Source organism: Solanum pennellii, chromosome 8 (genome assembly GCF_001406875.1).
Source record: "Solanum pennellii chromosome 8, SPENNV200".
Lineage (NCBI taxonomy): Eukaryota > Viridiplantae > Streptophyta > Magnoliopsida > Solanales > Solanaceae > Solanum > Solanum pennellii.
In genome coordinates, this window is record NC_028644.1 from 21,354,520 (window position 1) to 21,375,879 (window position 21,360).

Sequence of the window (21,360 nt, forward strand, 5' to 3'; positions counted from 1 at the left end):
TCTAATTACCGTATTTGTGACTCCCATCCTATATTTGTTTTGTCTATTTTTTCTAATCCATTCACTGAAAGTAAATGGAGGTTTATATAGGGGGATATTAGGGTTGAAAAAAAGGGGGAAATCAGGTGAATAAATGGGATGAAATTCAAATTCGAAATTCGAATTTCCTTAAGAGATAAGGTCGGCTAGCTCAATCTTGTACCATTTCGAACAGTAAGAAAATCGTAGTTGTTTGATCTCGAGAAAGGACGAGTGAGATGCGGAGATGGAGACATCTGAAAGATTTTTCATAGAGGATAAGGGAGAGAGGGAGAGGACGAAGCGAGAGTTGGCTCGAGTCACCGAATTCGCTGGACTGGATTACAATTTGAACCGCGTTGCTCAGTCGAGCTTTTCTAGGTTTCTGCTAATTGAGAAAGAAAAGAACGCAGGGGGAGGGCGGGGTCATTGTACATATTATATAATTATTGTTGGATTAATTTTGGTAGGCTGCTGATTACAAAAACAAAAAAAGAAGTGGGTTGGATTATTTGTTGAATTGGAAATTGAGAAGATGGGCTGCTGAAAAGGAACAAGGCCCAAGTTAGTCTACCACAAATGAGTTAGTGTGAATGGCTCATTTGATTAATATTATAGCCAATTGAATTTAAGAATTTAACCATTCTGAGCTTAATTGGTGATTCCACTAAAAACTAAATAAGACGAATTGATATAAATTAATTAACAAAATTCTTAATCTTAATGAAATAAAATAATCGACTTGATTATAAACTAATTAAATTCAAAATGTAAACTATTATATAACTAAACTAATTAGTAAGATATTTAAACAGAACCAAATCTTTTTTAGACGGTTTTCAAATAATTATAAAATATAATAAATATATACAAAATTTTATAGACTATACAGAATTAGTTTAAAAACTATAAAAATAACAAAATGACTTAAAATGACTTGGAAAATATTTTAAATTTTATAAAGTCAATCATTTCAAATCGTTTGGAATTTAAGAAGATCGATGATTAATTTATATTGCAAAGGTCCAAAATTGGGTGTCAATAGGTGGTATTGGGTCGACATGAGGTTCATCTTGAGAGAGTGAACATTCAGTTCGAGAGAGTGAGTGGGCTAAGGCGGAGGTTGTGCTTAATGCAGCAAATTAATGTTCGAGAGAAACCCATTTGATTCGGGTAAGTTGCGAGAGAGAGAATTTACCCGCACTAAAGTCTATCCTAGTCACAAATATTTAACAAATTACTATCAAAAGCATGTACCCAATAGTTTATTCATCCTGTATTCCTATCACATCCCAAGAATCTCGTTCCTCATTAGTCTCTCTTATTTTTACTGTTTTTAGTTATTAAATTGATTGCAAAACCCCCATAATTGACGCTTGTGTCACCCCCCTAAGATTTAATATGTTTTTATTCGATAATTTTCTGTAACTACGACTAGCATGACTTAGTTTGTGCTTGGCTAAAATATTCTCAGTACCACTCCCTATGGGAAAGATCGCAACCCTTGCTTGGATTATATACTGACTAATGATCGTCGACTCTTAGTACTGGATGACATGTCTTTGATGACGTTGATCAAAATGGCGCCGCTACAGGGAGTGGTGTCACTTAAGAACTTTTAGTTGAGTAAAAAAAAATTTTCTTGCTTAGTCTTAGTTTACTTACTTAACTTTTAGTTTTGTTTTTCTTGATTTTGTTGAAGACACTAAGTATGACCACTAATGGAAGCAATGGAAACCAAATAGGCCAGCAAGATAACATCGGAAATCTTAACGATGTCACCAAGCCTCAAGCTAAATGATCCGCATCTCATGGGAAGTATTGGTGTCATTCGTTTACCACTAGTTGAAGGAAATGCAATATTCCGCATCACGAGCACCATTTGCAACTCTTGCAACTGAAGGGACTCTTTAGTGGTTTGGCTCTTGAGGATCCTCATAAACATCTTAGAAACTTCGTGGATGTATTTGTGGTCATTCTCCTTTAAGAACGTCTCTCAGGAGTCAGTTAGGCTGAGGTTATTCTTATTCTCTTTGATGGGGGGGGGGGGCATGCAAGTAGTTGGCAAAATTTCCACGCAAAATTTCCATTTGATTACCGCATTTGATGTGAAATTTTCCCTCCTTCAAAGATAATGATCCTAGGGATAGAATCCAAAGCTTTAAGCATTTGGAGGGCGATCCAATTCATGAGACTTGGCTGAGATTCAAAAAGTTGGTGCTACGATTCCCAACTCATGGCTTGCTGGACAATATGTTGGTAGAATACTTTTACCGAAGCCTTGACTCGGTAAACAAGGGAATTGCTGAACAACTTTCTCTGAGAGTTTTAATTCAATAATTGTATGTGATAGTGACAAAACTATTGGATGGAATGATCAAAATTAACCGAGCATGGTATACCTGTAAATACCAAGTGTCTCCCCTCTCATTCAAATTGATCAAGGAGCAAATAGAAAAAAGATCAAGAGAGGGACCAGAACATGACCAAAATTATGACACAACTTGATATTTTGTCTAAAAATGTCATGGGAGCTGTGCTCAAAGTTTCAATGTTATGGGTGTCGGGTGTGCTAATCCAGATGTGTCCAAGTTTGAGGTCTTGTATAACGAAGAGGTAAACCTTCTAGCCAACCAAGGCGGTGGTTATCGTTTGAACTACCCCAGGCAGGGTGGTAACCAAGGCTGGAAAAAAGATGTAGGATGGAAAGATCCAGACCGCAAATGGATGGATCAAAATCCCAACTGGAAAGACGGGGAGAAGGATAGGTATGTACCTCCCTATGAGCACCAAAGGACAAAAGAGTTGGAAGGTGGCTGTTGTGAGGATATTCTCTCGTGTCCTTAGAAAAGTCTAAGGGTCTAACAAGATTCTAAAGGAAATAAAAGAAAATGTGTCAACCCTTAGCCATACGGTTACCTCCCATTACGTCTCGATAAACAGTTGGAAACCAGATAGTCCAGATTTCATCGCACATAAATTCGTGACAACAAGAAGGGTTGCCTAGTGACACAGTGGAAAACCCCAAAAATAAGGTTTGAAGGCAAAATTGTGTCGTGTCACGACGTTAACTAAGTCGCTATTTGGGAGGAAAATCAAAACCCTTTTGATTGCTTTTAGTTTTTTTAAAAATAATAGTTTGTTGGTTGTGCATGATAAAGTTTGACAAATGTTAAGAATGAAGGAATTCAACAAGTAACAAAAGTTTCATTCGGCGTATCGCCGACGATGTCGGCGACCACGATCCAGACCGACATTGGATATATGAAAACTTTAAGCTAGAGTCTGTAAAACTCGGCGAGCCCAAGAAATTATATGCAAGTCACCAATCTGTTCGGCGATCCCAATCTCTACCACCGTTTGGATTCCCAAAATTGACTAGGGTTCTGTAAAATTTGGTGATGTAAGTGAGTAGTCGGTGTTTCGCCGACAGGTTTGGTGACCACGACTAATGTCGCTGAATAAGCGAAGAACTGGACGGTCTTTGAAATCAAAGGTTTAAATTTCTCAAACTTCTCAAAATTCTCTCACTTTTCACTCTTCAAACTCACACCAGCACCTCAACTTTTATATCTCTGTATCTCTATTGTATTTTGGTTGTTGATTTGTGCTCAAATTTGGATTGCATTGGCGCCTAGCATCTCAATTAAATCCTAATCATCATCTAAGGTTGGTTTCCGAGCCCTAAATTTCTTTTATGGAACATTATACTCAAATGTAATGACATTACTTTCTTGATGTGTGTTGGGCCTTTTTGGTAGGATTAGAATATTTGTTTGACTATTAGGTTCACAAATTCTGCATGTATGAGTTAAATAGTTGATTCCTGAAAATTGTTCTTTAAAAAGAATGAAAAAGTCGTGGGCTCTGAATGATTGTCACCGGGTCTAAGCCTTCTAAAGTCCCATCTCGCCTTTAATTTAATGTTAAATGTGATGTTGGATTCTGTAACTTTCGGCGATAAGCCTGAGGTCGTCGAACGCATTTGGCGTCTCTCTAAAAGACCTATTGTTCGCCTTTTGTCAATGTACATTGCACTCGGCAAATCGCCTAAGTAGTTTCTCGATTCACCACCTCGAAAGATAAGAGAATTTTTTTAGGAAGAATAAAAAGGCAATAAATCCTCCAAATACTAATGATGAGGGCAAGAAGCTCAATGTCAGTAAGAGGGAAAATCCCCGAGACCTCAATACTCCCTCGTGGAGACATGGATTCTTTACAGTTGTACCTTTCTTTTTAGCGGCTCATGACTTGGACAATTTCAGCAAGTCAGTTGACAATGAATCTTCTGAAGAAGCTACCCTGACGATTATCCAATACTAGGATAGCACATCAGGCACCGATGCATAGACAGATGAAGCTAATATGTAGATAGGACCCCTCTCTACCTCCCTATCTGTCTTTCGCTATTTCTACTTGTGGATTTTTTTTTGGTTATTTGCATTTTAGGACAATTTTTTAAGTGTGGTGAGGTGAGGCTCACCTTTTATGTGCTATTTGTAACTCGTGTTTTATTTTACATATTTAGGTTGTTCTATTTAAAATTGTGTTTTACACTATTTTTTGCGGATGTTTTAACTTGTGTCTCTTATGTTTTAAATTGCAAAATGATTTTGAACCTTCCGAGAAACTTTTAACTTTCGTCACCTCTTGCGTGTACTTGAATGTGTTTGTTCTTAGGCAAATTTGAGTCTCTGTTTGATCAATACTAATGACTTAGATAGTGCTTGCAATCAACAAATATAAATGTGGGCTACAACTAGGACAAATGAAGTTGCATACAACAATATATGAACTCTTTGCGTCTCATCATTATTAGCCAATTATCAAATCGAGTTTCTTGCGATGAACATTGCACACTTGCGAAAGTTTGAAGTCTTGTTTGACTTTGGTGTCAATGCCTTGTGCGATGAGCTTACTTTTAACCATGCATGATAACACCTAGAATTTGTTCAGTCGACTAACTAAGGATATCCCTTGATATGATCTTAGGAAATTTTTAAGAGTGAGTCAATTTGATATATACCTCTTTGTGTCCTACCTTGTGACTGTGTGAACCTCTTCTGGACACCCCTTAAGCCTTACCTTTCTTTGGAATAAACTTGACAAAACTTCACCCTTCTTAATCCACTACCTATAATCCTCTTGATTTGTGGTTAATTGATAGACAACTTAGGCCATAGACCTAAGTTACAGGTGTGGTGAAGAGAAAAAGGCAAGTCAAAAGTGCAAGAAACGTCTCCCTTAACCCATGGTTGAGAAAAATGGAACTCATCCATACAAAAAAAAAGAGAAAAAGAAAAAGAAAAGAATGAAAAAGAGAAAAATTGTGGAATAAGTAAAAAAGAAATGGGGTTCCGAACAATCCATGGAAATGAATAACCGGATGACTTATAAGCACTAAAGAAAATGATGACAGAAGAGGAAATGAAGTGTTGTAAACACTACCTTTCATGAGGATGAAAGTCATTGAGCCTAAATTACCACACCTTTGCACTCAGCCCCATTACAACCTTGAAAAGACCTTTTTGATATTGAGTGAGCTGAAACGAATGTTGACCGGAAAATATGGGCAAACCTATGGTTGAAAGTGTGCATTGTGTTCTTCTTTGTGAGAGTGAGCGTTGCATTTTATTCTGGAACTTGAAATGATTAAACCATTGTGTGTGAATATGGAATCACCTTTTCTATAAGTTTAAATGATTAAACAAGCGAAACTTTAATTAAAGGTGTTGATGAGTTCATGATTTGGACTCATTTAGGGCTATATTTTGATAGAATAGTAACCTAAAATGCACATTTTGTCTCAAAAACTAATAAAATACTTGAATTTCATGTATATAGGCTTTGGGAAAAAGCATGGACACAATCAAACAAAAAATAAACAAAGGCAGCTGAAAGAACAAAGAAATGAAGGCTTGATGATCACCGAACACATTGTCTCAACCTCATCTTTTGTTCCAGTGAGCTGAGCCCTGAAGGAAAGGATCAAATCGACGGTGAAAATAAGTAGGCGGAGTGTAATGAGTAGTTCTGCGAAGTAGTACTATGTCGCTCAATGATCCAGAACCCGAATATATTGAAGGTTAACGCAAAACGGGATGAACATACCAAAAAGCGGATCTCTGAGTGGATCGATGATCCCAGACTAACTGTGCCGAGTGGTCCTTCGCAACAAAAATTTTTAAAAATATAAGTACTTGTTAATGTTTTTATCTAAGTATCAAATTTTATAGTTTTGAACAATAAATTTTAGACTTAGCTTCTATTTTGAGTTTTTGAGAGCTTTTGGTAAACTTTGATGTTCAACCTTAGAGATTTGAAGATCCTCATCTTGGAGAAATTCAAAGTGGTTGTTGGAAATTCTCCATCCTAGACTCAATTGAAGTGAATATAAATCGTACTCAGTTGATGTTATCTCGATTTGGTATCATTTTCTTCCTTTTTTCTATGTTTAGTTAAAATCCCAATTCTTAGGGTGTGATTTCGTGAATATAGGTTAGATTATCTGTTGGGTCTTGCTTGTTGATGGTTTATTTGTTGTTTAAATGTGATTTCATTTAATAGTTGTGTATGAACTTAATGGGGTTGTACCTGCAAATACAATTTCACCTTTGTGTTTTTAACTTGCTCGAGAGAGAGATCGTAAAACTAAGACTACTAAATTAATGGTTGGGTCAACATGAGGTTCACTTAGAGAGAGTGAACCCTAGTCCTTCTCCCACACACTCAGCTCGAGAGAGTGAGTGGGCTAAGGCGAAAGCTATGATTAATGCGGAAAATGGGTGTTCGAGAGAAATCCATTTGATTCGGGGTAAGTTGCTCGAGAAAGAATTTACCCCACTCAAGTCTAGCCTAGTCACAAATGTTCAACAAGTTACTATCAAAAGCATGTACACAGTAGTTTACTTTATCCTATTTTCCTATGTCATCCCAAGAATCATGTTTCTCCATTAGTCTCTCTTATTTTTACCATTTTTAGTTTAATAATTTGATTGTCAAACCTCCATTGTTGATTGACGTTTGTGTCACCTCCTTATATTAAATATGTTTCATTTAATAATTTCGTGTAACTACGACTAGCATGACTAAGTTTGTGCTTGGCTGAAATATCACAGTACCACTCCATGTGAAAACGATTCCAACCCTTGGTTGGATTGTATAGTGACTAACGATCATCGACGCTTAGTACTGGATGAAGTGTCTTTGATGACGTTAACGTCGCCCAATGGGTCACATATTGAGTTTTGGGACAAATTTTGGGGAAATTATAAATAGCCCAAAGAAGAGAAAGTGAGAGTTGAGAAATTCTAAGTCATTAAAGATTGTAGAGAATTCTTAAATTTTTTCTTAGAGAGAGAAAACCTTTTGGTTTCTTTCTTGAAAGGTATAATTTCTTTACCCTTTGTGATGGTGGCTAAAACCCTAAATCTTAGGTGCAATTATGGGGTTGGGTGTTTGTTTAATGTATGGGCATTGTGTTATGATTTGTTTTGTTGTTGTTCATTCATGGATTTAGTCTAATTAGCATATGGTTAACTAATGGGTTAATGTTGCAAACTTAATTCCTATTTTCGATTTCTGATTGATGCTCGAAAGAGGTTGATTGGAGTGGTAATTAGCCTGATATTTGCAATTTAGATTTGATGTCTATAACTTTCTTAAAAATAGAGTTTATGAGTAAATATAGCAGATAGATGAGATCGAAAGAAGATTCTATGAAACGATGTTATGAGATCGAAGGTTCATCACTAAGGTTACACTAGACAACTCAATCTAACCATTAATGTTCATCATTATAAAGCAACACAATTACCCCTATATGACATCGATTTCCAATCCCTTCACCCTTAGATTACAATAGTTATTTGGATTTCTAAAATCTTGGCTTAATTGTGACTTTTGATGAAAAAATTTTGTTTATTAAATTTGGTAGAATCATCCACCCACTTGTTTTATTGCTCCAATGGAATGAATTTACATTCCAAATTCCCTAATAGAATTCCTTGTCTTGTATCATTCTTTGCGGGATTCAACCCCGACTCTTAGTTTCATACTTTTATTGACAACAACCTCTTACTCTTTTAATTGGTTTTAAGAGTAGTTTGAGTATTATCAATGGTCACCGAAATCACGAGCCCAATGTATCGTGGTTTCACAGTAATTTCAATGTTTTTTCCTTAAGTTTAGTATGTATCTAGGGCCTTTTTGTAGTAATTTAATGGTTTTTATCTGTGTTTTGATGGAAAATCGTCTAAAATAGAAATGCAGAAGATTGTGCAGAAGAGGTAACTCACGAAGCCATCGATGGCCCATCGTCCCATCGACGGTCCGTAGGTGGTGATCGTCGACTGGAGGTCCAAGCATCTGGAAGAAACTCGGGGAATTTTGACCAAGTGTGGGGCTACGGAAGGATCGACGATCCGTTGACTGATCGATGGACCATTTTGGCTAACCATCGATCAGATCAGAGATTAGTCCCAGCACCCGAAGTTGAAAAAAAACTAAGTGTGGAACGACGGAGGCATCGACAGACCATAAGTGTATCAACAGACCATGCTGTTGGTTCGTCGATTGGATCAGAGAAGTGCAAGGATGAAGTCTGAAGAAGAATCTAAGTATGGACCGATGGAGGCATTCGATGGTCCGTCGTTCCATCGACGGACCGACAGTGGTGTCGTCGATTGAAGACGTGTTTCAGGATAGACTTTCCTTATTTTAAACTCCTTTTAATTTAGGACTTTGTTATTATAAATAGGGTTAAAAACCTCGTTTCGGGGGTTAGAGTTTTTATTATTTTTCATACTCTTGTTATTGGAGACTTAATTGGGGATTTTGGGAATTCATTCAAATTTTTGGAATCGATTCTCAAGTGAATTTTGTTATTTCAAGTGCAATTTCTTGATTTTTTCCAAGCTTGTCAAAGTAAGTACATGAATTTTTGTTTAACAACCATGAATTGTGTAATCTTAGTCATGGGTAACTAAATCCACAACTAGGGTTGTGGGAACCATGGGTGAATAACAAAGTAAAACTAGCTAAATACCAATTCTAGAATAGATTCTTACATGTATTGATAATTCTTTCGTTTAGAAGTCTTTGTAACTAGTGCACGCATTAGAACTAGCCCTATTTTTACTTGCCGGACCAAGGGGTAGTTAATAGAAAAAGAATTATCAACATAAATTTAGTGGACACTATCTAATAGGCTAGTTTTAATTAATGTGAAGTAGTAACTTAGTCATACATTGAATATGATGGTTAATATGAGGTAAAGGTAAGGTTTAGTAATTTAGACACACGTAGCCGGACCAAGGTGCGGGGTTAAATTCTCTAGTTGCCGGACCAAGGAATTAGAGATACCTAACTTACCTCTTTGAATGCAAGACACTAGAAAAGAATTGTTATAGCTAGGATTACCGCGTTATGAACATATGGGGAACACTTACACCCTAGTTTTTCTTATCACTTGATAAACACAAAAGTTTTAGTTTTGATACTTGAATTACTTAGACATAATTGAACACTTTTGTTTCACAACCCCCCCCCCCCTTTGATTAACTGTTTTCGAAAAGGACTTGACTAAATAGACGTAATCGTAGACTAGAGTTAAGTCTAAACCATTTTCCTCGTGGGATCTACCCCAACCTAATAATTGGGTTCTCCACTTGATATGACCGCTTATACTTCTTTAGGGAAGTATAATTTGAGCGTATCAAATTTTTGCACCGCTTCCGGGATAGTGACATCAAGATTAACTTTAAGAGCAATTACTGAAGTTTAGTCTACAATTTCTTGATTTTACTTTTTCTCTCTGTTTTTGTCTCTTTCAGGTCTAGCTCTAGTGTATGCCAAGTACACGGAGTCGAGGGGAACCAATACTTCCATTTGACCCAGAATTGAACGTACACTCAGCAAAATGAACGAGCCACACAATCCTGATAATATTGATGATGGGATCGACTGTCAACTTCTCTGTCGATTGATGCTCACAACCAAGTGATTGTGGAGAACCCTGGTGATGGTTCTTTGAGGAGGCAACCTCCCACCCCACGTCCTAAAGAGTATTATAGGGTCAATGTTAACATCGCCGATTTGGATGGACCTCTTGTCCTACCTCCTCTACCACAAGGTCATTCATTCGTGGTAACTAGTAGCTTGATGCAAATGCTCACCGCTAGAAGTTTGTTTTCGGGCTACCATCTGAGGATTCGCATGCTCACATCACCGAACTAAGTTCGGTGTGCAAGAGTTGTGTAGGGAGGTCGGACTTAGACATGGATATTACTGGATTAAGGGTGTTCCCTATCTCACTGAGAGGAGAGGCCGCAATTTTGTTTACTGAGTTGCCTTGTAATTCGATCTATACTTGGGAGAAGTTGAGGGATGTGTTCCTATCAATGTATTACCCGGTTTCTAAAAAGCTTAACCACAAAGATAGGGTGAACAACTTTGTGGTATTGCCTGGGAGTCGGTAAACAGTTATTGGGATAAGTTCACCTCAAATCTGGAAGTGTCCCAAACCACCGCATTGATGATGAATCGTTGAAAGAGTACTTCTATAGGGGGCAAGATGATAACAATAAGGCAGTACTTGATACTACTGCGGGTGGTTCTTATGGTGAGTGCACTTATGCGGAGATCGCGGAGAAGTTGGAGAAAATTTCCTGAAACAAGGCTTGGAGCACTAGAAAGTCGGACACTGGGAGAAACACCTCTGCAGTGCAAGCTACACACAACTCGTCCGCAGATAAGATTCGTGAGGATATGGCTCAAATGAGAACTGAGCTTGTGTTAGTATTGAAAAATGTCACTAGGGTGCAGAGAAAGTGAATGCGGTGAATTATTTGACTAAGCCACCACCGGCAATAGATGAATTTTATTATGGGTAAGACTCTTATGCAGTGAATGAGCAGACAGGGGATTTTCGACCGAACTCCCAAGGATCCAATCAGGAGAATCGGTGCGAAGGTTAAGGAAAAATCAAAGTCGAAACTATGGGAATTACAACCGAGACGGTCACTATGTTGTAGATGGAAACTACAACCGCGACAACAACTTCAACCGGGGTAACTATGGTATTAGAAACTATCCGAGTGGGCCCTATGTTCCACCTCAAAATATGGAAGTTGCTCCTAGGGATGGTGGAGGTAGTATGGCGCGAGTTGAGGATATTTTGCTAAAGATTAGGAGGAGGTTAGATGCTAGTGATGAGCACGCCAAAGAGTTGAGAGGTGATTTAGCTAATATTGGGACAAAAGGTGGATGCACATGCAATATCAATCAAGCATCTTGAGTTGCAAATGACTCAATTGTCTTCTACTGTGAACCCATGCCAACCGGGTACTCTTCCTAGCAATACCGTCCAAAATCCTAAAAATGATGGAGATTGCATGGCAGTCACTACTCGGGGGGTAAGCAAACTACTGATCCACATAGATGAGAGGATATGATGAGGTAGTGGAAGTTAGTGGTGAGTTTGTAAATAAATCGGGGAAAGAAGCTCAGATACCCTAAAAAGTGACTCCCATTCCTAGACCACCACCTCCATTCCCGCAAAGATTGGTGAAAAAAACGAGGATGGTAAATACCGACGTTCTATTACTATGTTAAAACATCTTTCCATCAATGTCTCTTTGATAGAAGCTCTTGAACATATGCCCGGTTATGCCAAGTTTATGAAAGATATGGTCACTAAGAAGAGATTGATTAGTTTTGAGGATGTTTATCAAATGCAACATTGTAGTGCTATTGCAACAAGTTCTCTTGTGCAAAAGAAAGAAGATCCGGGCGCTTTAACTATTCCATGTACCATCGGATTGTTACACTTTGCAAAAGCATTATGTGATCTTTGGGCAATCATAAATCTCATGCCTCTCTCTATTTATAAGAAGTTGGGTTTGGGTGATCCAAAGCCCAATGAGATGCGGTTACGGATGGCCGATCGAACGGTGAAGAGGCCTATTGGAATACTCCATTGTGTGTTAGTGAAGGTGGAGTCATTTATATTCCCCGCCGATTTTGTGATTCTTGACTATGAGGTGGATTTTAAGGTGCCCATTATTCTTAAAAAGTCATTCCTTGCTACCGATCGCGCCTTGGTTGACATGGAGAAAGGGCAAATGAAGTTTAGGTTGAACAATGAAGAAGCAACTTTCAACATTTGTAGGTCAATGAAGCAGAGTGGTGAGCTCCAAACGGTATCTGTTATGTCTTACAGGGTTGAGAGTACGTCTGAGGTACAAATCGAAGAACTCCTTGGTGTTGAGGCACTAGCGGCAGTGATAATGAATTTTGAGAGTGATGGTATTGAAAAGTATGGGTCATTGATTGCGACACTTGGTCGAGGTGACGTTCGGTTCAAACCAAAGAAATTGGAGTTAGACATGAAGCATCGCGAGTCTCCACCCGCGAAACTATCTGTTGAGGAGGCCCCAAAATTGGAGATTAAGGCTCTACCACCTCATCTGAAGTATGTTTTCTTGGGAAAAGATGACTCTTTCCCGGTAATCATTGCATCGGATTTAAATGTGGAGCAAGTGGAGTGTTTCGTAAAGGTGTTAAAGAGTTTCAAACGAGCCATTGGTTGGACTATTGCGGACATTATTGGGATTCCACCCGGTATTTGTGCACACAAAATCCAACTCATGCCTGATCATAAGCCAAGTATTCAGCATCAAAGTTGTTTAAATCCATCTATGCAAGAGGTAGTGAAGAAGGAGATTATTAAGTGGTTCGATGTCGGAGTCATATATCCGATTGCCAATAGTAGTTGGGTTTGCCCTGTTCAGTGTGTGCCCAAAAAGGGGGGAATGACTGTGGTCCCTAATGTGAAGAATGAGCTTATTCTCATGAGGCTGGTGACCGGATGGAGAGTTTTTATGGATTATCGGAAGTTGAATGCATGGACTGAGAAGGACCATTTTCTGATGCCCTTCATGGATCAGATATTGGATAGGCTTGCAGGAAAGGGGTGGTATTGTTTTCTTGATTGGTATTCAGGTTACAACCAAATCTCTATTGCACCGGAGGATCAAGAGAAAACCACCTTTACTTATCCTTAAGGAACTTTCGCGTTCAAGAGGATGCCTTTTGGGTTGTGTAATGCACCGGCTACTTTTCAGAGATGTATGATGTTGATATTCTCCGATATGGTGGAAGACACTATTGAGGTGTTTATGGATGATTATTCAGTGGTTGGCGACTCCTTTGAGCATTGTTTGAGTCACTTGGCCGAGGTTCTCAAGAGGTGTGAAGATAGTAACCTTCTGCTAAATTGGGAGAAATGTCACTTCATGGTGAAAGAGGGTATTGTATTGGGCATGCGGGCTTCTACCAAAGGTTTATTAAGGATTTTTCAAAAATTGCACATCCTTTGTGCAAGTTACTTGAAAAAGAGTGTAAACTTTATTTTGATGAATCTTGTCTGAAAGGTTTGGTGAATTGAAGGAGAAGTTGGTGTCTGCGCCCATAATTATTTCCCCGGATTGGAGTAAGCCATTTGAGGTGATGTATGATGCTAGTTGGGTTGCTCTTGCTGTAGTTTTGGGTCAAAGAAGGGATAAATCCTTCACCCCATTTATTATGCTAGTAAGGCCCTGAATGAAGCTCAAAAGAACTAAAATGTGACTGAGCAAGAGCTCCTTGCAGTGGTTTTTGCGTTCGAGAAATTTTGCTTTAATTTGCTTGGCATGAGAGTCATAGTGCATATTGATGATTCTGCTTTGAGATATTTGATGGCAAAAAAGGATGCGAAGCCAAGGTTGACTAGGTGGGTATTACTGTAGCAAGAATTTGACTTTGATGTGAAAGATAGAAAAGGGACTGAAAATCAAGTTGCCGATCACTTGATCCCATTAGAGGATGAAGCTATGCGAGAGTTGGGTGAAAAGGCTAAAATTGATGATACTTTCCCTGATTATCATGTTTTGGCCGCTTCTCATGACTTGATTCCATGGTTCGCCGATTTTGCGAATTATTTAGATAGTGATATAGTTCCATCGGACTTGTCCTTTCATCAAAGGAAAAAGTTCATGAATGATGTGAAAAAGTTCTTTTGGGATGATCCATATTTATATAGGAGTTGTGCTGATGGTCTTATTCGTCGTTATGTGCCAGAAGTTGAGATGTTAAGTGTTTTGGAGGCATGCCACTCCTCGCCTGTGGGTGGGCATCATAGTGGTATCCGGACTGCCCATAAAATTTTGCAATTTGGCTATTATTGTCCAACCATCCACCAAGATGCTCATGAGTTCTCCAAGGCATGTGATAGGTGCCAAAGAGATGGAGGTATTTCTAGAAGGCAAGAGCTCCCTTTAAATCTCATTCTTGTAATTGAGTTGTTTGATGTGTTGGGCATTGACTTTATAGGCCCTTTTATGAGTTCTCATGGGATGAAGTACATTCTTGTGGCGTTTTATTATGTATCAAAATGGGTGGAAGCCATAGCACTTGCAAACAATGAAGGGAAGAGTGTCTCCACGTTCTTGAAAAAGAACATATTTTCTAGATTTGGCAACCCTAGGGCCATTATTAGTTATGGGGGATCCCACTTTTGCAACAAGTTGTTCAAATAGTTGTTGGATAAATATGGGGTTCGCCACAATGTAGCCACTCCTTACCATCCTCAGACTAGTGGGCAAGTTGAGGTGTCAAATAGAGAAATCAAGCAAATTCTGACAAAAATGGTGAATGTTAGTAGAATGGATTGGTCAAGGAGGCTTGATGATGCTCTTTGGGTCTACCGGACAGCATATAAGACTCCCATAGGTATGTCTCCGTACCAACTTATATATGGAAAGGCTTGTCACTTGTCGGTTGAGTTAGAGAATAAGGCCATGTGGGCAATGAAGAAACTAAAGATGGATTGGAATGAAGCAGTAGAACAGAGATTAAATGGGTTAAATGAGATTGATGAGTTTCGCTTGAAGGCATATGAAAGTTCACCCCTCTAAAAAGAAAAGATGAAGAATTACCATGACCAAAAGATTGAAAGGTGCGAATTTGCGGTTCGGGATTTGGTGCTTTTGTTCAACTCTAGGTTGCGCTTGTTTACGGGCAAACTCAAGTCCAAATGGACTGGTCCATTCTTGATCACTCAAGTGTTCCCTCATGGTGCTGTTGAGTTGGACAATAAGGAGGGTGCAAGGTTCAAAGTCAATGGGCAAAGAATCAAAATCTACACCGGACATGCGGAAAATGCAAATGAAGTGGTTGAGGCATGCTATATTGATGAAGTCTGAGTAATCAAGAGTCATGCATCGTCCCGCGATATTAAATCAAGCGCTGATTGGGAGGCAACCCAATATGTATCCTCTCTCCAACATTAGTTTTTTCTTGTCTTTATAGGAATAGTTGCATTATTTCGGTTTTTACTTAATGTCATGTGTGGATTTTCTTTTATTTCTTTTAGAGTGTTTGCTAGAAGAGTAGTCAATGGTCCGTATCTAAAAAGTGTCCAAAAATACAAAAAGAATGGCTTATTGGGTGCTCAATGTGCAGGGACCAAACCTAAGGAAATCTCCAGAAATTGGTTTGGTGCACTGATCTACGGACCAATCGACGGGTCGTCATCCTATCGACGGACCGCCAATGGCGTTCGTGGATCCTAGGTATGATTTTCATTTTGTCTAAGTTAGGGCACAGTCGACGGGGAATCGTTAGTTCCCCAGAACCCATGACCCGACCCGATCCAACCGGCTATATATTTAAAAAAAACACCCTTTCAGTTACCCCCCACCTTTTCAAATTATATCCAACAGTTTCCCTCCCCTTATTCCCTTACTCCCCCACTCACTAACACATTTAAGCCACCATAATTTCTCTCTGATCTCTCATTCCCTCATCTTCTCCACAATCTCCAAATTTCCAAACCTTTCTCTCACAAAGTTCAACCTCACATTCACTCCACTACATCATACAGGTATGCCATTCTCATCCGCTCAATGAATTCTCGTTCATTGCTTGCGAAAATGATGAAATTGTATATGGGTCTTGACTTCGGGAAAAAATTGCATGATTAACTTGTTAAAATTGGGTCCCTTGTCCCTTATAATGATGGGAAGTGAATGGTTTGGGGGTGCTACTATCTAAATGAACTCTGAATGTTGTGTGATTTGTGGTTTTCCGACTTAGGGCTTGATAGTATCTTAGAATCTAGGATAAAAATTAGAATAATCAAAGCCCTAAGAATGACGAAATTGTTGGTTGTTTGCTATTTAAACATGATGTGTCTTGATATGCTTGGAATTGTCCTTTGAGGGGTGCCAAGTATAGCTCAAAAATCTGTCTCTGACAAACAATACGAGACCCCGTCTACGGACCGTCGATGGGTACGTCGATTGCTGCACCCCATATTTGTCAAACTCTGGGACGACAGAAGTGGACTACGGTCCGTCGATTGATCGATGGGCCGTTCTGCACGTCTATCGTTCCTAACTGAAACCCTGATTTCTGCTGAATTCTAAATTTTTCTAAGTCTCTAACGACAAAAGTGGACTACGGTCCGTCATTTCATTGATGGGCCATTATGCACGTCCGTCGTTTCTGACTGCAAGCACTGTGGACCTGTAACTTTTGATTTTTGCCAAGTGTCCACCGACAGACCCTATCAACGGACCATCGACAGTGCCCGTCGTGTTGTTCTGTAGTTCTGCACTTCACTGTGCCTTTTGTTCCAAATTTGGTTTTTGCTTCTCTTGTGTGTATAGGATGATTACAATTAATCTAATAACACTCTCTTGTAGGCACCGATGTCCCCCAAGCCGGATTTAGTCTATTGCAGAGGACGGTCCAAGTCGGTGGCACCTTCACGTTGGATGGTGATTGGCTCGTCGGACGATGAGTCTGGTCCCGAATACGTGCCACCAGGCACCCAAACATCGACATCTGCTGCTAGGACCACACGGGGCACGCCCAAGAATGTGGCGTCCGGCGTAGTCACTGCCTCCCAGTCTGAAGAGGAGCGCACACTGACCGACACACTGTCTAGGTCTGCCTCGGGTTCTGAAGGAGCATCTGGCTCCGAGGAGGCTTCCGGTGCTGAGTCAACCCACTCTACAGGGTCGAATGAGTCCACTTCCTCAAGTTCCGATTCAAAGGGAGCCAGTGTTTCGGATGCACCTGCCCACCATGCCTCGTTTGAAGAGGCCTAGACTTTGGAGGATGCTCCATCACCCCCACATAAGGATCCTTCACCGGTTGTTGATTAGTCTAACTAGTGGTGCGTAGATAGGCAGCACCAGATATACAGGGACGCCAAGCTTCTCAATAATAAGGGGGTCATGACTCGGACTCTGATAATTGAGCAGAGGGTTCCTACAGGGAGTCTACACATTGTCCCTGCTATACATGACCTCTTCACCCGCCACCAACTCCAGTGGATGGCTAGGAGTGTGGGACGCTACAGTGAGGAGTTGGTGCGAGAATTCTACGCTTCTTACGTAGCGACTCTCAGGGCTTCTTTGGATAGACGGTCTAATCCCTCCAAACAGGAACCACTTACCCATGTTCGAGTCTGTGGCTGCCGGGTGGATATCTCTTTGCCTACAATCATTTCTTATACGGTGCAGAGACTGATGCCACCAGGGTCTCCCTCACTCCCGAGTTTGACTATAGATAGGATGTGATTAAGCAGGGTCATTTCCAGCGAGATAAGAATCTGAGAGAGACCACCAAGAGGTGAATTGTGCAGCACATATCCATAGACCGTGAGGGCGCAGACTAGGTGCTAGACCCCAAAGGCGTTATCAAGAAGGTCAACCTCATGTTTGCAGCCAAGTTCATCTGGCTTTTGGTTCGCCATCGCCTATCCCCCACAGCTGCAGACAACATACTTATATGGGATAGAGCGGTCTTGGTTGCTGTTATGGTCACGGGGTTCGAGGTTAATTTTCTGAGGTTGTTGCTGGCACTCATCCATGAGAGGGCTATAAAGGCCTCAATCACTTACCCCTTTCCCTGTATGATTTTTGAGTTGTGCAAGGCTGCTGGAGTGCCCATTTGACACATTGATGTTCTCCGGACTCCTACTGGTATAGTGGACATCGATCTTATCAGGGATGAGGACAATGAGGCAGCACCAAATAGGGGGCCCAAAATAGAGGTAAAGTCGTTAGGTGAGAACCTCGTAGATACGCTAGAGCAAGACCAAGGGGCTGATCATGCTGCTTCAGAGCCTACCGACACCACCCGGTTGAGTCTTTCCCGGGCATTATTGGAGCACCGAGTTCCTCTCGATCTACACCATCAACAACAGTGGTCCCAATTGTTAGGGTCCAGAAGCTAGAGGCCCAGATGGACACATTGCTGCATCATATCCAGCCTTCGATGAAGAAGTCCATTGCCGAGGCTGAGGATCGGATTGAGAAGAGGATTGCCCAGCAAACGAAGAGGAAGAGTCTGGCGGTCCACAAGCGCCTCGATGCATTTTAGTTGAGAATCCTTGCACATCCAGCCCCCACTATTGATTTGACGACTCTCCAGGCTGCTGTGGCGAGTCTGAGGGCTGATGTGGATGCCATTTTAGATGTGCGGGTGCCCGAGTCTGAGGCCACACCTGCGGAGCCTACTGAGGGTACGGTGCTTGCTGCACTGCTCACTACCTCTACTGCACCACCGCCCCCGCCATGTGAGCATGCCAAGAGGCACCGGTCCAGAGACAGTGAGGAGGGTGGGGCTAGGAAGATGGAGCGCAATGAGATGGAGGCCGCGAGGAGAGCTTCTTTGGTAGATGAGGATTCCCGGAAAATGAGGGCTCGTGAGTTAGTTGTTGGGGCGTCTACCTCTAGGCTTGATGATGTTAAGAGGAGCACAAATGAGGGTACCGTCATTGTTGTGGACACTACTGATGGTGTCCCTACTACTGATGGAGCGGGTTCTGGGGAACCGGACCTGCCAACTTGTTGATCGTCGACGCTATGCACCTCAGGTTTGCTTTACCTACCACCTTGTTTTATATTTCTTATACATTGGGGACAATTGCATGCTTTCTTGTTGGGGTGGGGTAAATGGAAAGTGAGTGTTAGGGTGAAGTCTTAGTAGCCCAAATCACGATCCTCTCTTGTGGTTTTCTTGCCTGTGTTCTTTTGCCCCAAGAGACTGGTTATTTTACTGTTGAACCGGCATGTTTAGTATCTTTTACAAAGTATGAATGTGAAACTGAAGCATGATGGCTAAATGCAATGATATCCTGTTATAAAGAGAATGCTTGCATGATTAGGCATAGTGAATGTTGAATGTGTTGGCTCTAAGCATGACATAGAGATACACTGTTAAATGACCCTCAATCTAGCACTCGAACTATGTGTCTGATAATCTGGTAGGGTAATGAGGTGTTAAGAGAGTGTGAGGAAAGTTGAATAGTCCACTGTTGGTACCTAGCTCGAACTTGTCCGGTTAGTCCTGCAAAAGTAAATCTGTGTTAGACAATTAGGAAAGGATCATAGGCACTGGTTCAAATTAGTCAATCTTTAGCCTAAATGAAAGAAAACCAAATGAAATTAATCCCTCTTTGATCCAAATATTTTGAGCTTACAATGGACCTTTCTTTTCTACCACACCTCATCTTTTCTGGGTATAATGTGTTGACCCTGGTCCCTCCTTAGACATGTGCACCTACCCTTAGGCCAAAAGTATAAGTTGAGGGTGGATAATGTGTAAACCAAGTTCGTCTTGGCCCTGACCCAACCTTGGGTATTTTGTACCTCGACTCATGTCAAAGCCAAGAGTTGAGGGTGGCTATTATAAGTAATGTTCCGAAAAGTGGGATTGAAAGAATTAATGTGAAAGGAAAAAAGAAAAGAAATTGTGAAGAAGAGAAGTGACTCAATAAAAGTTGAAATCAAGTGGAGAATTGAAAAAAAATAAGAGAAGAGTCATTTGCACAAAAGGAGAAAGAAAGGAGAAAACAAGGCAAAGAATACAAGAAAAGGAAGAATAGGGCATATGGTGAACTTAAAGCAGTGAAAATAAGGGCAAGCCTATGGCGACGAGTATCAATTAGGCGTGAAGTTAATCTGAGAGTGGGTGTTGAATAATGATCCTTATACTCAAATTTGAAATCACTGTGTGAAAAAGGAGGATATTTTTTTGAAGTGAGGGCACTAGTTGCAATATAAGAAAGTTGGTACCTTGGTGAGAGATAAAAGAGGAGAGGTGTCGGTACGTGGTGAGTCTGTATCATGATCTGATCCACATGAATGAGTCTACTGAGCCTAAGAGTGATATCATGCATAAAAGTAATGAAAATAGCCGGGATTGATAGTTATATAATTGCAAAAGTTTAAATGAGGATACTTTTGTACAAAGGTGTTGTGTTGAGTCATAGTGTGTCGCTTGAGGACAAACAACGAATTTAAGTTGAGGGTGTTGATGTACCATGGTTTTACGATACTTTCAATGCTTTTTCTTAAGTTTAGAGTGTGTCTAGGGCCTTTTTGTAGTAATTATAATGGTTTTTATCTGTGTTTTGCAGGAAAGTCGTCCAAAATAGAAATGCAGAAGATTGTGAAGAAGAGGTGACCCACGAAGCTCATCGACGGCCCGTCATCCCATCGACGGTCTGTAGGTGGTGATCATCGACTGGAGGTTCAAGCATCTGAAAGAAACTTGAGGAATATAAACAAGTGTGGGGCTAAAGAAGGATTGACGGTACGTCGACTGATCGACGGACCGTCCTGGCAAACCGTCGATCAGATCAGAGATTAGTCCTAGTACCTGAAGTTGAAGAAAAACTAAGTGTGGAACGACGGAGGCATCGACGGACCGTGTTGTTGGTCCTTCGATTGGATCAGAGAAGATGCAAGGATGAAGGCTGAAGAAGATGCTAAGTATGGACCGACGGAGGCAGTTGACGGTCCGTCGTTCCATCGACGGACCGTCAGTGGTGTCATCAATTGAAGACGCTTTTATGGACAGACTTTTTTTATTTTAAAATATTTTAATTTAGGACTTTGTTATTATAAATAGGGTTAAAAACCTCATTTTTGGGGTTAGACTTTTCATTATTTTTCATACTCTTGTTATTGGAGACTTAACTGGGGATTTTGGGAATTCATTCAAATTTCCGAAATCGATTCTCAAGTGAATTTTGTTATTTCAAGTGCAATTTTTGGATTTTCTTCAAACTTGTCAAAGTAAGTACATGAATTATTGTTTAACAACCATGAATTTTGTATTCTTAGGCATGGGTAACTAAATCCAAAACTAGGGTTGTGGGAACCATGGGTGAATAACAAAGTAAAACTAGCTAAATAGCAATTCTAGAATAGATTCTTGCATGTATTGATAATTCTTTCGTTTAGAAGTCTTTTTAACGAGTGCACGCGTTAGATTTTGCTCTAT

General features: G+C 40.3%; 1 pseudogene; it reads left to right on the plus strand.

The window, feature by feature from the left end:
- Positions 1-18,312: 18,312 nt before the first annotated feature.
- On the plus strand, positions 18,313-18,924 carry LOC114078403 (annotated as a pseudogene).
- The last annotated feature ends 2,436 nt before the right edge of the window (positions 18,925-21,360 follow it).